Source organism: Coenobita brevimanus, chromosome 55 (assembly GCF_032717465.1).
Source record: "Coenobita brevimanus isolate Jiangsu-jjx chromosome 55, ASM3271746v2, whole genome shotgun sequence".
NCBI lineage: Eukaryota > Metazoa > Arthropoda > Malacostraca > Decapoda > Coenobitidae > Coenobita > Coenobita brevimanus.
The window spans coordinates 10,164,307-10,181,267 of record NC_137008.1 but is presented as its reverse complement, the minus strand read 5'-3'; the positions used below and the strand labels follow the sequence as shown (position 1 = coordinate 10,181,267).

The following is a 16,961-nucleotide window of genomic DNA, read 5'->3' as shown; positions in this document are numbered from 1 at the left end:
TCACTGTTGTTCCTCACGCTCCCACAGATCACACAGCGACACCTCATTCTGCAGAAATTCACTACAGCATGTTACACTGTCACACTTTATACTGCCACATCTCACACTGTCACAGCACCCATTGTCACACTTTACACAGCAACACTTTCCACCGGTACACCTCATACTGCTGGCCAAGTTTCAATTTGCCACACTTCGTACGACAACACTTCACATTGCAGTAACTCACACGGCAGCACCTACCACAACCATACCTCATTCTGCCATATCTTACATTGCCGTACTTTACACAGTCACATCTCACCCTACAACACCTCATACTTGTACATCTCATACTGATACACATCATACTGCCTCTCCAGTCTGCCATACCTCTGACTACAAGTCTTAATTCTGCAACACCTATCAGTGACACCACACTGTCACTCCCCACACAGCAACACTTCACACTCCCATACTTCAAGCCGACAGAGTTAGCACTGCGACAGCTCATATTGCCAAACCTCAACATGAAGTAGCTAGCACTGCAGTAACTAATAATAACACACCTCACACTGCCAAATCTCATCCTGGAACATCTCACGTTGATATACCTCATACTAACCACACTTCACACAGCGACATCTCACAACGCCACGCTTCGCGCTGAGAGAAGTAGATCCACGACACCTCATATTGCCTAACTTCAAAATGTAATACCTAGCGCTACCATAAATCAGTCTACCATACCTCGCACTGCCACATTTTATCCAGGGACACCTCACACTCCAACACTTCACACTGCCACACTTTTCGCTGCAACACATCGCGGTGCCACACGTCACACTGCCACCCGACACACTGCCACGCTTCAGATGGTCACATCTCACGCTAAATTACCTCACACTACCGCATGTCACGGTAATTTTATTTCAGGCACGAATCAGTGCCAGGGAGGAATCGGATATAAAGCAGATTCAAACCAGCCATTTTATGGTGAGTCTATTACTGTTGCATCATTACTGTTTCTGTCATCACCAGCAATGAGATATTAGAGTTTGGAACTAGCTATATATTAAATGATTCAAAATTTTACGTTTAAATGAACGCTCTTTACGATATGTAGACAATTTTTTGTCCTGTAGCAAAATAATTACATAGAAGAATATAGTAATGTACCGTGCCATGTGTTTAACATTGAAGTTACACTTTTTTTTTCCTAATGAACAAGAAGAAATCAGAATAGGAAAACCGTGGTTTAAAAATGGTAAATGTTACGAATATAAAGTGTCACAGTGGGGAGTGGGGAGTACAAAGCTTCATGAGGTGACCGTCATCAAAAATACATAATGATAATGTGTGTGTGTGTGTGTGTGTGTGTGTGTGTGTGTGTGTGTGTGTGTCTGTGTGTGTGTCTGTGTGTGTGATGAACATCTTATTGAGAATATATTTCACAAATTTCCAGAGAAAGAGAGAGAGAGAGAGAAAGAAGGGACGTGTCCTGTCCGAGTAAGCGACTGTTTTAGAGATGAGGAAGAATGTAGATTGAAGGATGGTTTTTTTTTTTTTTTTTTTTTTTTTACAAAGAGAAATATAGCTGTAAGCAGCGGTGCTGGGGTTCAACAACCTTTGTGCACAGGACAGGCCACTGTAAGTGGAGAATACGTGTACAGAGGACCACGGTGTAAAGCAAAGTGGCAACACGAGTATAATAGGAGAACACCATTCACCTCGGAGAAGGTATATGAAGAAAAGCACATTGCACATTTGAGTAGGGATAAACGAATATGTATTGGTGTTACTAGGGTATGTAAGTTAAACTGAGGCTGTATGGGTCAAGGTAAGACAGTTATAGGATGCATGTTTGGGTGCCAAGGAATGATGGTACGACATCGGTACAGTCTCTACGTCAGGTGATCTTAGAATCACATTTCGGAGCATAAGTATGTGTAGAACTTCATGAATAGAAGGTAAGGTATATGAGTGGGTGTTAGGGTGCAAGAGTCTGTGTCAGGGTGTATGACTCGGTGTTAGAGTATATTAGTCAGTGTGAAGGTGTACATTTAAGTTTAAAGGTGCGCGAACAGTTGAAAGTAACTATATGATGTTTGACGGTGTATGGCTCGGTGTGAAGGTGTATGAGTCAGCGTGCAGGTGCATAAGTGTGTGAGAGGGTGCATGAATGAGTGCGACGTATGTGTACGATCGACGACTTACGACAGTTTTGATGATATGTTGTAGCGCTGGTGATAAGCAGGTCAACCAACGGTCGGTCCTCGCGAGTTCACTGTAGTGATGATGATAATGTTGGTTCAACACAGGTACGTGGTGGGCGGAGTCTATAAAAAAAATATGTTAAAAGATGACGGTCAGAGAGATACAGAAGAACTTTAAACTTGGTTTGGACTGGATAGGCAATCTGGTTTTAGAGAATGGCAGTGCGGCGAAGGTAAACAGCCCATGAAGCCTGAAAAATGTGTTCCCATAATATGACAGTCAAAAAGAAAGATAATCTCTCAATTACCAGACACACCAAGGTAGGCTCCACATCATCCTTTTATTTGATCTATGGTTGCCAACTAACGTTATCAATGATTTCATGAGTTACAGAAAACCATTAGGCTCTACTCAACGTAGAGCGACCTCGAGAGGAAAGAGAAGCAGTAAAAACTGACAGAAAGGGTCGGAGAAGTAGGAAGACAGAAGGGCAGACAGAAGAAGAATGATAAAGGGGAAGCAAAAGTAGGCAGCACTATACAAGTGAGTGAATGATGATCGCTAGCACCTACTACAAATTTGAAGGAATGAAAGTGATAGGTCAGCAGAAGATTTTTTTAGTGAAGGTTAAACAAACAGTGAAAATGAATATCATCATGAGTGTAATCATATAGTCTAATAAAACTTGCGGGGGAAGTATCCTAAGATTGTTAAGAGCATGGAAGCACAGATATAGAACTGTCAATTGATAACCCAGTGAAATGGGCTACACATCCATTCACCAAGGTATCACAATTCTCGGTTCCACCTCAGTAACAACAAATTTGCATCATCTTTTCAACGACAAAGATCAGTTTCTCGACTGCCAGGTTATAAGAAGATGCAGACTCTTCACATTTGCATCGTCCTTCATACGTAATCCACCCAATATAATTTATCGACAGTTCTTTTTCTTTCCGATCGTCCAGTGGTCCTTTATCACAGAACTGATTATCATATCCGTATATTTTCTTCCTTGCAAATTCACGCCATGCACTACCGACAAACTCGTTCATCTATAAGTTCGTCTTACTACAGTTACTCAAATCCATTCTCTGTGATCATACATTCTTTGCACGGTATTTATTTTTCTGTCCTCTAATTATTCTTAATCTTTCACAGATCTATTTCTTATTTCTTAATATATTGCAAACTTAATAGTAGTTCTTTTACTGAAGCTATGCAAAACGCATACACGCATAACATTCTCCTGTCTGCTTCTATAACTTCTGATTCTCTCCGGCAGGAAGAGTATGTTTTCATCCCTGTTTTTTTGTTGATTCTCTCTGACAAGTAGAGTATGTTTCCTCCCTTGTTTGTTCGTTGTTTGTTTGTCAGTTAGCCGGATTACTCAACAACTAAACTACAAATATGGACCAAATTTGGAGTGTATATAGTCCATGTCCCAGGGAACAATCGATTATATAACTTTTGGGACCGATCTAGGTCATATTACAGATTCTTGATCCAGAAATATATATATATATATATATATATATATATATATATATATATATATATATATATATATATTGTGTGTGAATCCCTAATCAATAATGTGAAAACCTAACCGATTATGAAGAGTGGTTTGGAAATTACGTTGCCTTTGTCAGAGAGATGCACTCCAGTGAGTGCCACTCTAGTTTGTTGCTTTGTTTGTCTTTTAGCAAGATTACTCAAAAACTATAAGCGAGATTTGAACCAGATTTGCTTGGTAGATAGTCCATGTTCCAGGGAACAATCGATTAACTTTTGTGTCCGATCCGCATCGTATCACAGATTCTGGATCCGGAATTATGTTGCCCTCGTCGGAAAGATGCGCTTCACTGAGTGCCCCCTCCAGGTTTTTATATTCATTCAATACAAAATCCTTGCATCCATACATACATATGGAGTTTTGAAGTGTTTATTTCACAGGTATCGTGACAAGAAAAGTTATCATGGAAACAGGGGGGGATGTAACGAAGGAAGCATTAGATCTGACATAAGAATCAGGAAATAAACAAAAGAGAAAGGAAGAACGTAACACAGAAGGCAGTATAAACAGAATTCCGGAATAATAAGGATGAAATGACAGGAAAACCGGGGTTTAAAAATGGTAAATGATATGAATATAAAGTGTTACAGTGGGGAGTGGGGAGGATAAAGCTTAATGAGGTGACCGTCATCAATAATACATAATGATAATGTGTGTGTGTGTGTGTGTGTGTGTGTGTGTGTGTGTGTGTGTGTGTGTGAGGTAAAGATTGTTATCAGAAGTGTCGTAAAGAAAGAAAGGAGTGAAGAATGTGACTGGATTTTTTTTTTTTGCCCATTTAGTCCGATGACATATTTGCTGCTTCATTCTAGACGACTTTACTTACTTATGGGTGACTCATGGTAGTGAAGTGAGTTAACTAAAACAACGAACCCCTGCATTTCGAAAATTTTCTCTAAAATATATTCTTTTGAAGGCTGAAAGAATAAAATGAAAAATGTCAACAGGGTGAAGAAGTTAAGGAAAGGGATAAGTAAAATTACACGTGACGGTAAGAATTAGTAAATAAAGGACGTTAGTTATCGGTGGGAGAGACAAAGGAAATTAAACAAGATGAAGAAGAGTAAGCTGAACAGGGAAGAGAGAAAATAATATGACGAGGAATTTCAGGCAGAGGTGTGCGAAAACTGAGAATCGAGAACGGTTATGGTCGGGGAAGAAGGATGAGAAGCAGAAGGAAAACGGCAGAAGGACTGTAATGAACAGGAGTAAAAGGAAACACATTAAAATAAGAGGGAAAAAATAGAAACGGGTTTATCTGAATTCACAGTACGATGAAGATGCAACGGAAGATGAAGAAGAAGAAGAAGAAGAAGCAAACGAAGATGAAGAAGAAAGAAAGATTATAATAGAATTAGGTAAATGGCACAAGAAGAGAAGAAACAGTAATTAAGGGTACGAAGGAAAGAAATACATAATAACGATCCGCTGACACTGGACGGAATAATAAGAAGCTTAAAGATTGGATGATAAAGGAGGAAGGAGACAGGGAAGATACTCATAGGAAAGAAAAATAGATCTTAGAGCAGGGAGAATGGAGATCAAGTGGATGAATTATGGGATATTGTGGAATTATACTCACTAAAAGAGGTAGGTAGCGATATGATGGAATATGAAGACAAAAGAAGAGGACAGAAAAGAATATCACACAAACACAGTAAGCAGGTTCTGAATGGGAAAGTGGATGCCACTGATGAGGTGAAACGGGAACTGTTGTGAAATTCCAAGAGGAATAAGTAGACAAATGAAAAGCGAGAGAGAGAGAGAGAGAGAGAGAGAGAGAGAGGGAGGAGGGGGAGGGACGCCTTGTATCCGAGTAAGTAACTGTGTTTTCGAGTTTGGGAAGAATGAACAGAGTGCAGGGTGGTTTTAGCAAAGACAAACACAGCTGTATGCTGCGGTGCTCGGGTTCAGCAATCCTAGTGCACAGGACAGGCGACTAAAGTGGAGAATATATGCACTTCGGAGTGAGTGTGCACAGAGGTGCACAGTGCAAGCAAAGTGACAGTGCGAGTGTAAGAAGAGGAGACCATTCACCTCGGAGAGGGTATATGAAGAAAAGCACAGTGCACATCTAAGTAGGGATATACGAGTATGTATTGGTGTTACTAGGGTATGTAAGTTAAACTGAGACTGTATGGATCAAGGTGAGACAATTCTAGGGTAGATGTGTGGGTGCCAAGCAATGTTAGTTTGACTCGGGTAGTCTCTACGACAGGTGACCTTAGAATCACATTGCGGGGCATAAGTATGTTTATGGACTGAAGCGAAGGTATATGAGTGGGTGTTAGGGTGCAGGAGTCTGTGACATGGTGTAGCAATCAGTATTAGAGTTTAAGAGTCAGCATGAAGGTGTCCATTTCAGTGTAAAGGTGCGCGAGTGGGTGGAAGTAAATATATGATGTCTGACGGTGTATGACTCAGTGTTAAGGTGCATGAGCCACAGTGAGAGTGAAGTGTGCGAGAGGGTGCATGAGTGAATGCGACGCAGGTGTACGACCGACGACAGATAACAGTTTTGATGATTTATGATAATGCTGGTGTTACGCAGGTCCACGGTCGGTCCTCGCGAGTTGACTGCAGTGATGATTAATTATAATGCTGGTGCGACGCAGGTACGTGGTGCAAGGAGTCTGACAAAATATGTTAAAAGATGGTGGTCATGTAGATGAAGACGAGCACTAACTTTCGTTTGGATTGGATAGGCAATCTGGTTGTAGAGAATGCCAGTGAGGCGAAGGTAAGCACTCCACGAATGCTAAAACATAAATTTCCAAAACATGACAGTCACAGAGAACGATAATCTTTCAGTTAACAGAGGCACCAAGGTAGGTTCCACATCAAACTTTTATGTGGTCTGTGGTTGCCAGCTAGAGTTATAAATGATTTCCTGAATTATAGAAAACCATTAGGCTTGTCACTCAATGTAGAAAGAGCTGAAGGTGAAAGGAAAGTTTGAAAAAGTGAAGAAAGGGTGGCAAAAATAGGAAGAGAGAAGGCCAGACACAGAAAATGAATCATAGAAATTAAGGAAAATGTAGGCAGCATTATACCAAGTGAATGAATGATGATGATCGCCACCACCTACCAAAAATTTGAAGGAATGAAAGTGATAGGTCAACAGAAGATTTTTTTTTGTGATGGATAAATAAACAGTGAAAATGAATAACATCATCAGTATAACTATACAGTTTAGTAATACATGCGGCGGGAAAAATCCCAAAATTATTAATAACACGGAGGCAGAAATACTGTATAGGAGAACAGTCAATAAAGAACCCAGTAAAATGGGCCACTCATCCATTCACCACGTTATCACAATTCTCGGCTCCACCTTTAACAAAAAATTTACATATTTTCAACGGGAGGGATCAGTTACTCGACTGCCAGGGTATTAAAAGATGCAACTCTTCATATTTGCTTCATCCTTCATACATAATTCACCCAATATAACTTTTTGACAGTTCTTTAGCTTTCCGATCATCGAGTCGTCGTTTACCACTGAGTTACTTATCATATCTTTATATTTTTTTCCTTGTAAACTCATCCATCTATAAACTCATATAGCTACAATTTCTCAAATCCATTCTCTGTGATTATAAATTCTAGGCAAGCTCTTTATTTTTTATTCCGCAATCAGTAACTTTCCTTACTCTTAATCTTTTACAAATCTATTTTTTATTTTTTAATATTTCATAAAGTTTATAACTGTTATTTTAATAATGCTATGCAAAACTCAGGCACAACATGCGCTTGACTGACTACACCTCTAGTTTCTATATCCATTCAGAACACAATCACGATATCCATATACACATATGGAATTTTAAAATGTTCATAATCACAGGTATCGTGGCAAGAAAGGGTATGATCGAAAATTAGGAGGATATAACGAAGAAAATATGGGATGTGACAGACGAATCAGAAAATAAACAAAAGAGAAAGTAAGTACAGTAACACAGAAGGCAGTAAAAGCTAAACTTCGGACTGGTAAGAATGAAATGACGCAGTTCGGTATTAAGTCATTAAAGATTGGTATAAGAATTGTCGTGAAGAAAAAAAGGAGTGAAGAATTGCGTCCGATGACATACCTGCTTTATTCCTGTCACAACTTGAAGACTTTACCTACTGGGAGACGCACAGTAGTGGAGCAGTATAACTAACCCCTGCATTTCGAAAAGTTTCTTTAAAACATAATCATTTGAAAACTGAATAAATAATATGAAAAAAGTCAGCAGAGGGAAGAAATTAAGGAAGGAGATACGTAAGATTACACGTGACGGTAAGATTAAGAGAAACAAAGGACGCTGGAAAAAGGTGGGAGAGACAAAAGAAATTAAACAAGATGAAGAAGATTAGGTTAAACAGGGAAGAGAGAAAATAACATGGCGAGGAATTTCAGGTAGAGATGTAGGAAAACTGAGAAACAAGAACGGGTATGGCCTGGGAAGAATGATTTATAGCTGATGCAAAACGGGAGAAGAACTGTATTGAACAGGAGTGAAAGGAAACACCAATAAAACAGAGGGAAATTAAAGAAACGGGATTATTTGATCTCACAGTAGAATGTCCAAACAAAGAATTACCTGGAACATAAAAATGGAGGTGGGACATGGAACAGAAGAAGAAAAAGAGAAAAAGAATAAGAAGGAGTAAAAGAAGAGATAATTAGTAGTAGACGAAGAAGAAAAAGAATCATTTTAAGATACTAAGGTAAATGGCACAAGAAGAGATGAAACAGTAATAAAGGTGACGAAGGAGAGAGATACATATTAATGATGCGCTGACACTGGGCGGAATAATAAGGACCTAAAAGAGAGGATGATAAAGGAGGGAGGAGAAAGACAGAGAACATGTTCATAGGAAGAACAGATATCAGACAGCCGGGGAAAATGGAGATAAAGTAAGTGAATTATGGGATATCGCAGAATTATACTCACGCAAAGAGGTGATGGAATAAGAAGAGAAAGGAAGAGGAAGAACTGAATATTATACAAACACTGTAAGCTGTTTTGAACGGGAAAGTAGGATGGAAATGATGAGGTGAAAGGGGAACTGCTGTGAGAGTCCAAGGGGAATAAGTAAACAAAAGAAAGACGAGAGAGAGAGAGAGAGAGAGAGAGAGAGAGAGAGAGAGAGAGAGAGAGAGAACCCAGTCAAATGCCATCTTATTAATTAGTTGGATAGATTTCCAATTTAACATTTACGGAAAGGAAACCCCATCCATCATCCAAGCCTGGCTGTCCAGCTCTCTAGGTTTTATTAAATCCATTATTTAAACATTTCCACACTATGGTTTACCGCCATATGCCGATGAAGTAAATAATCTATTAGTGCAACCAGCAGTTGATTACATTCGCCTTTGGTTAAAGTTTTTTAACTGATGAAGTTCACTGACTGTGGCCATGTCTATATCTTTTATCTTTCCAGTTATCTATTTATCTATCTATATATCCGCCGACATGTCGTAAAAATACCCCCACTAATACCAATACACCAGTCTTGTATGTGACAGCCCTAGCATGTATTCAATATGAACGGTGGGTGTTAGCGCAGAAGTGGTGACATGTGGAGGTGTATGGAATGTAGGAGGACTACTGGGCCTTGGGAGCAGGCTGTGAAGCTTATGCTCAGAGTTGGACACAGAAAGAAAAAAATAATCTGTCTGTCTGACAATATATATATATATATATATATATATATATATATATATATATATGTGTGTGTGTGTGTGTGTGTCATAAAGGACTTTGTGGTTCCTTTGTGGTTGAGTTATATATATATATATATATATATATATATATATATATATATATATATATATATATATATATATATATATATATATGTGTGTGTGTGTGTGTGTGTGTCATAAAGGACTTTGTGGTTCCTTTGTGGTTGAGTTATATATATATTAGACTTGTGGACGAGCGGTTATTATACGGGAGTAGCTTGTAGTAGATAATCTTCTTTCCCATTTGTCATGTAGTGACAGGAGAGGTAAAGAATAGTATGGGACTATTTTTATTTGTCTTGGAAATATTAACAAGTCTCTCACACAGAGCGAAGTATAGAGTCCCGCTAGCTATCTCTCTGTCTCGCTCTCTCTGTCCCTCTCTCAAGTTGCTAAGCCCTTCTCCCCTTCTGACCTGCCTGTTCTAAGGCCTGTCTCCTTCTGCTCCTGCCTGTTCTGTGGCTAACCTCCCTCTGAGCTCTCTTTCCTAAATTCTGATGAAACAGGAGACGTATCACGTGTGTTCCTTGTGGATGGAAAGTTTAAGAAGCCTGTGTGTGAGTATGTGTGTATGTGTGTGTATGGTCACTAGGCGCTGTCGTGTGCCTAATAAGCATTCCTTGAGTTAAGGGTGTGTAAGCATGTTTAGCATTGCTCGATTCTCGCAGACACAATACCTTCTCATCATCTGACTCCCTGCTTCTATCTGTCTCTCTATCTATCTATTTATCTATCTATCTATTATGATTTGTAATTATAATATGGAGTCCTAATATCTGCTCGGTCACGCGAAAATGGCGTACCATCGACAGTTAATAGTCCTAACATATTAATACATATTATATACACATTATAATGAACTTATAAGCTAATTAAGTGAAATACATAATATTGTAAAAGTAACATAATTGTATGAATATTGTATACATATAATATTCATAGTAAATAGTGATTATTCAGTAATATTACATTTTAAACAAGTTGTATACATATTTGAATAAATGCAATGGTTGTTGTATAACACTTTGTAAGACGTGCATGTACAACAGACGTACGCATATAATTGTGCAATGGTAATACTGCTAGGTTGTACATTACATAGAGTTATAACTTTAGTAATGTCTAATATTTCACCTAACTTGTATGATGATACTGGTAATACAGAATTGTGCTATAATTGTATGACTTATAATATTGTACTAACATTGTGGTACTACATAATTGTAACATTTTATGAATTGTTACATATCGTTTATAGTTACATAATTGTAGTTAAAGTTACATAAAGGTTACATCTTGTTAATGCAACTGTTACATAAATTGGTACATATTGTTTGTAGTTACATAATTGTAGCAAGTGTAACATAATGCTATCGTTTGTCGTTACATAATTGTTACATATCGTTTGTAGTTACATAATTGTAATAAGTGTAACATAATGCAATCGTTTGTCGTTACATAATTATAATATGGAGTTACGTAATTGTTACATATCGTTTGTAGTTACATAATTATAGCAAGTGTAACATAATGCAATCGTTTGTCGTTACATAATTGTAATAATTGCAGGCCTAACATATGCTGCGGTCGATGATAGTGATGATGTGTCATGCCACTTGCATGTGGAGACAACAATTTGCTTTTTTTGTTTGTAGTTTATGTGGTATTTTGGCATATGTAGTAACGCTTACACTTATTTTCATTTGTTTGTTATGTGATCTTACTCTATTTCTCTTTTTTCTTTCTTACTTTTCTTTCTTTCTTTCTTTTTTTTTTTTGTATGTATTGATTTTCTATAGTTTGTTTTTCTTCGCTTGTGTACGCTTTTTCCATGTTGTTCATGGTTGCATAATTACTGGCTAATTTCCTTGGGATACTTTTTTAAAGTTTAGTTTATATTGCACAGATATTATTGAAAATGATATATCATAGTCCCATATTTTGTTATTTTATATAAAAAAAATATATATACATATATACAGTATTAACTATATACACTGACTTGTTGTTCACTTGTACCTATCGTGGGTAATATGTGTGTCAGCACTGTGTGGAAATCATTGTCTTCACGATTGTGTTGAAGATGTTCAGTCTTGCTAACGTCATTTGTGTTGGCCATTTTTTTTTTTTTCTCTAGTTTACCTTGTAACTTAATTTATATGTTTCCACTAGGTAGCTTTAATTAATAAATGTTAAATACAGTTCTTTTAATTGCTCACTGAGTAACTGTGATGGTATATTTTCTTTATTACTTTGTAGATATAATAATGTATAGTTGTATGTATGAAACACATATTTTATGTAGGTATAAATGGTAACACTCGTTGGTAGTAGATAAATGTTATAATAAATGAATGAATATTTACAGTGTAAAATATTTATTGTTGGTGATTATTTAGTGTTTGAGTTATGCAGATAACTGAAGTAAGTATGTGTATTTAAGCTGTAACTATACAGCACGTTTTATATGTTTGTGCAGAAGCTTATTGTCTATCACTGTGTATTGTATAAATGAAGTAACTATGTAACTCACTAATTTTTACCGTGGTGGGAATGGTGTGGGTGGTGTTGCAAGTGGTGATAGCGTTGTTCTTCACGGGTTGATTGGCGTGTTGTGGGGTGTCAGACACACGGCTTGGCGTCGTCTCAGCACACGTATGGTGACGTCAACTTCCCACACTGGTAGCTGTGGTGAGTAAACGAGTAGCGATGAGTAACTTGAGTGAAGATGAGTAAGATGCGTTATAAATGTGGCTCTGGTGTTTTGCTGCGTGTCTTGACCTCTGCATCAGCGACGGAGGTAGGCGGGAGAGAGTGGTGGGGGTTTGTGTGCTTGTTGCTTTGGTCTTTCCTCTTCTTTACTTGCGTTGTTTTATATTCTTCTTGCTGCTGCTTGAAGTTACGTGAAGATTATAGAGTTGTTTTGTAGATGGTTGTAGTTCGCTGGTTCGTCGTAGAAGTTGCAAGATCGTATCAATATTTTGTTAAACTACTTGCAAGGCGTCGTGTGATCTCTTCACCTCTGCATCAGCATGATGATCGGGGAGACGGAGGGGGCTGGTTGGAGAGAATACTGTCAGGAGCTGGTTGTGTTGTTGGTTGTGAGAGGAATTCTTTTTGTTTTCAATCTTGATATTTTGTAGGAATTCAATGTTGATTCGTAGACTAGGTTCGTATAAGTTCGCTGCTACCAAATGTCATAAAAGACTTTGTGATTCCTTTGTGGTTGAGTTTATATATATTAGACTTGTGGACGAGCAGTTATTATACTGGAGTAGCTTGTAGTAGATAATCTTCTTTCCCATTTGTCATGTAGTGACAGGAGAGGTAAAGAATAGTATGGGACTATTTTTATTTGTCTTGGAAATATTAACAAGTCTCTCACACAGAGCGAAGTATAGAGTCCTGCTAGCTATCTCTCTGTCTCGCTCTCTCTGTCCCTCTCTCAAGTTGCTAAGCCCTTCTCCCCTTCTGACCTGCCTGTTCTAAGGCCTGTCTCCTTCTGCTCCTGCCTGTTCTGTGGCTAACCTCCCTCTGAGCTCTCTTTCCTAAATTCTGGTGAAACAGGAGACGTATCACGTGTGTTCCTTGTGGATGGAAAGTTTAAGAAGCCTGTGTGTGAGTATGTGTGTATGTGTGTGTATGGTCACTAGGCGCTGTCGTGTGCCTAATAAGCATTCCTTGAGTTAAGAGTGTGTAAGCATGTTTAGCATTGCTCGATTCTCGCAGACACAATACCTTCTCATCATCTGACTCCTTGCTTCTATCTGTCTCTCTATCTATCTATTTATCTATCTATCTATTATGATTTGTAATTATAATATGGAGTCCTAATATATATATATATATATATATATATATATATATATATATATATATATATATATATATATATATATATATATATATATATATATATATATATATATATATATATATATGTATAGTGATATGATTCGCCTAAAGTGGATATAAACATGTCTTCTTTGAGATTAAAAATAATGAAGTGCTGCAATAACAAGAATGCTCCTGACAAGACACCCGATAGCTCTCTCTCTCCCTCTCTCTCTCTCTCTCTCTCTCTCTCTCTCTCTCTCTCTCTCTCACACACACACACACACACACACACACACACACACACACACACACACACACAGTTCATTACAGCAGAACCTCTGTGCAATACACACGTTTCAACACAGCACAGACTGTGTACATTACACACAAGAACACAATAATAATCATTGCACCACACATTGCAACACAGCAAAAACCCTCTGCAATACATTCTGCAGTACAACACAGGCTTGGATTTAAAGGACGATTTTCCATTAGTCAGGCATGAAAGATAACTGGACAGGGGGGGAAATTGCACGGCGATGGAAAAGATAATGATAGCCGATGATGGCAGGGTGGCAGAGGTTGTTCCTGGACGATACATGAAGTGTTCCACCGTTCCTGGAAACAAGTGTGTGTGTGTGTGTGTGTGTGTGTGTCTGTGTGTGTGTGTGTGTGTGTGTGTGTGTGCAGCGAGGGGAGAATCGGATGAGCACGTGTCGTGAGAAATAACAAATAATGAGGGGAAACATACCATCTTGAACAGACTGAGCAACTCCAAGCAGATGCATCAGGGATTTCGAGATGTTAATCTAAATCGTGAGTAGTTTCGTGAAACGAATATTAAAGACACGAAAGTGATGGAACAAAATTTCTGTGTGAAACAGAAACCAATGTCAAAGTGGTTATCTTCTGTCTATGCATCGACTTGGAAAACAAAAAACGTTTGTAGTGAATGTGACAATAATCCGCCCGCATAAAGAGTGAACGAGTCAGGCGATGACATATTGATCAGAGTTTCGCGTGGGGACTAGTCAGTTTCCTAGCTTCACTTTACCAATCCTCACACTGCAACACATGGCACAGCTACACCACACAACAGCTCACACTACCCCACCTCAAAGTGCATTATATCCTATTGCAACATATCGTACTGCATCACTTTACATCGTCATACCTCACACTTTGACGAATCACACAGCGACACCTCACTCTGCTGCTATTCATTACCGCATCTTATACTGGCACACGTTGTACTGCCACATCGCGCACTGACACAGTACCCACTCTCACACCATGCACAGCAACACCTTCAACTTGTACACCTCATACTGGTTGTCAAGCTTCAAGCTGCCACACGTTGCACGGCAAACTTTACACTGCCACTATGCATTCTAACACTCTTTAAACTGTCATAACTCACACTGCAGCATTTAACACACCCATACCTTATTCTGCCACATCTTACACTGTCTTACTTTACACTCCCACAACTCACTCTGCAACACCTCTTAATCGTACACTTCACTCTGTTATACATCACATTGCCACTTCAGTCTGCCATACCTCCAACTACAAGACTTCATTCTGCAACACCTATCATTGACATCACAGTCACTCCCCACACAGCAACACTTCACGCTCCCATACTTCACACCGACAGAGTTAGCACTGTGACAGCTCATATTGCCAAACCTCACAATGAAATAGCTAGCATTGCCATAACTTATAATAACACACCCCACTCTGCCACATCTCATCCTGGAACACCTCACGTTGATACACCTCATACTACCACACCCCACACTGCAACATCTCACACTGCCATACTTCACGCTGATAGAGGTAACTCTACGACACCTCATATTGGAAAACCTCACTTTGTAAAACCTAGCGCTACAATAACTCAGTCTACGGTACCTCAAACTGCCACATTTTATCATGGGACACCTCACACTGCCACACTTTTCGCTGTAACACTTCACAGTGCCACACGTCACACTGCCACCCGACACACTGCCAAGTTTCAGATGGTCACATCTCACGCTACATTACCTCACACTACCGCATCTCACAGTAATTTTATTACAGGCACGAATCAATACCAGGGAGGAATTGGATATAAACCAGATTCAAACCAGCCTTTGATGGTGAATCTATTACTTTTGCATCATTACTGTTTCTGTGTCGTCACGAGCAATGAGATATTAGAGTTTGAAATTAGCTATATATTAAATGATTAAAATTTTTATGTTGAAATGAACGCTCTTTACGATATGTAGACAATTTTGTGTCCAGTGGTAAAATAATTACATTGAAGAATATAGTAATGTACCTTGCCATGTGTTTAACATTGAAGTTATACTTTTTTTTTCTAATCAACAAGGAGCAATCAAAATAGGAAAACCGCGGATTAAAAATGGTAAATGTTATAATGATAAAGTGTCACAGTGGGGAGTGGGGAGGATAAAGCTTAATGAGGTGACCGTCATCAATAATACATAATGATAATGTATGTGTGTGTGTGTGTGTGTGTGTGTGTGTGTGTGTGTGTGTGTGTGTGTGTGTGTGTGTGTGTGTGTGTGTGTGTGTGTGTGTGTGTGTGTGTGTGTGTGTGTGATGAACCTGCTTAGTGCGATTATATTTCACAAATTTCCAGAGAGAGAGAGAGAGAGAGAGAGAGAGAGAGAGGACGTGTCCTGTCCGTGTAAGCGACTGTTTCAGAGATGAGGAAGAATGTAGAGTGAAGGATGCTTTTTTTTTTTTTTTTTTTTTTTTTTTTAAAGAGAAATATAGCTGTAAGCCGCGGTGCTCGGGTTAAACGACCTTTATGCACAGGACAGGCCACTGTAAGTGAAGAATACGTGTACAGAGGACCACGGTGTAAAGCAAAGTGGCAACACGAGTATAATAGGAGAACACCATTCACCTCGGAGAAGGTATATGAAGAAAAGCACATTGCACATCTGAGTAGGGATAAACGAATATGTATTGGTGTTACTAGGGTATGTAAGTTAAACTGAGGCTGTATGGGTCAAGGTAAGACAGTTATATGATGCATGTTTGGGTGCCAAGGAATGATGGTACGACATCGGTATAGTCTCTACGTCAGGTGACCTTAGAGTCAAATTTCGGAGCATAAGTATGCGTAGAAGTTTATGAATCGAAGTTAAGGTATATGAGTGGGTGTTAGGGTGCAAGAGTCTGTGTCAGGGTGTATGAGTCGGTGTTAGAGTATATTAGTCAGTGTGAAGGTGTACAGTTCAGTGTAAAGGTGCGCGAGTGGGTGGAAATAATTATATGATGTTTGACGGTGTATGGCTCAGTGTGAAGGTGCGTGAGTCAGCGTGCAGGTGCATAAGTTTTTGAAAGAGTGCATGAGTGAGTGCGACGTAGGAGTACGATCGACAACTGATGACAATATTGATAATTTATTGTAGCGCTGGTGATAGGCAGGTCCACGGTCGGTCCTCGCGAGTACACTGTAGTTATGATTGATGATAATGCTGGTGCGACGCAGGTACGTGGTGGGCGGAGTCTAAAAAAATATGTTAAAAGATGACCGTCATAGAGATAAAGACGAACATTAAACTTGGTTTGGACTGGATAGGCAATCTG

At 38.9% G+C, this 16,961-nt stretch overlaps 1 pseudogene; it reads right to left on the bottom strand.

Annotated features, from left to right (window-relative positions):
• The window catches only part of LOC145401247 (zinc finger BED domain-containing protein 5-like), a 28,125-nt pseudogene continuing 11,164 nt past the window's right edge, over nt 1-16,961 (bottom strand).